The sequence below is a fragment of the Saprolegnia parasitica genome (genome assembly GCF_000151545.1).
Source record: "Saprolegnia parasitica CBS 223.65 unplaced genomic scaffold supercont2.19, whole genome shotgun sequence".
In the NCBI taxonomy this organism is placed as follows: Eukaryota; Oomycota; class Saprolegniomycetes; order Saprolegniales; family Saprolegniaceae; genus Saprolegnia; species Saprolegnia parasitica.
The window spans coordinates 1-1610 of record NW_012156413.1 but is presented as its reverse complement, the minus strand read 5'-3'; positions in this window follow the sequence as shown (position 1 = coordinate 1610).

Genomic DNA, 1610 nt, shown 5'->3' with positions numbered 1-1610 from the left:
CAAAGACTACGCATATGTCGCGAAAGTACCGAAATGTACCTAAGTTGGGTCTGGGTCGATTTGCTATCTCTTTTTTCGATTGTTGATGTCCATATTGACGATTTGATCGTCACTTGGGCTCACGCTAGTTTCAAATGTTGAGAGTAACTCGCTATTTGCGCATATATACAAATCAACGGGTTCCGCGTTATCTTCCTTACAAAGACTACGCATATTGTCGCGAAAGTACCGAAATGTACCTAAGTTGGGTCTGGGTCGATTTGCTATCTCTTTTTTTCGATTGTTGATGTCCATATTGACGATTTGATCGTCACTTGGGCTCACGCTAGTTTCAAATGTTGAGAGTAACTCGCTATTTGCGCATATATACAAATCAACGGGTTCCGCGTTATCTTCCTTACAAAGACTACGCATATTGTCGCGAAAGTACCGAAATGTACCTAAGTTGGGTCTGGGTCGATTTGCTATCTCTTTTTTTCGATTGTTGATGTCCATATTGACGATTTGATCGTCACTTGGGCTCACGCTAGTTTCAAATGTTGAGAGTAACTCGCTATTTGCGCATATATACAAATCAACGGGTTCCGCGTTATCTTCCTTACAAAGACTACGCATATTGTCGCGAAAGTACCGAAATGTACCTAAGTTGGGTCTGGGTCGATTTGCTATCTCTTTTTTTCGATTGTTGATGTCCATATTGACGATTTGATCGTCACTTGGGCTCACGCTAGTTTCAAATGTTGAGAGTAACTCGCTATTTGCGCATATATACAAATCAACGGGTTCCGCGTTATCTTCCTTACAAAGACTACGCATATGTCGCGAAAGTACCGAAATGTACCTAAGTTGGGTCTGGGTCGATTTGCTATCTCTTTTTTTCGATTGTTGATGTCCATATTGACGATTTGATCGTCACTTGGGCTCACGCTAGTTTCAAATGTTGAGAGTAACTCGCTATTTGCGCATATATACAAATCAACGGGTTCCGCGTTATCTTCCTTACAAAGACTACGCATATTGTCGCGAAAGTACCGAAATGTACCTAAGTTGGGTCTGGGTCGATTTGCTATCTCTTTTTTTCGATTGTTGATGTCCATATTGACGATTTGATCGTCACTTGGGCTCACGCTAGTTTCAAATGTTGAGAGTAACTCGCTATTTGCGCATATATACAAATCAACGGGTTCCGCGTTATCTTCCTTACAAAGACTACGCATATTGTCGCGAAAGTACCGAAATGTACCTAAGTTGGGTCTGGGTCGATTTGCTATCTCTTTTTTTCGATTGTTGATGTCCATATTGACGATTTGATCGTCACTTGGGCTCACGCTAGTTTCAAATGTTGAGAGTAACTCGCTATTTGCGCATATATACAAATCAACGGGTTCCGCGTTATCTTCCTTACAAAGACTACGCATATTGTCGCGAAAGTACCGAAATGTACCTAAGTTGGGTCTGGGTCGATTTGCTATCTCTTTTTTTCGATTGTTGATGTCCATATTGACGATTTGATCGTCACTTGGGCTCACGCTAGTTTCAAATGTTGAGAGTAACTCGCTATTTGCGCATATATACAAATCAACGGGTTCCGCGTTATCTTCCTTACAAAG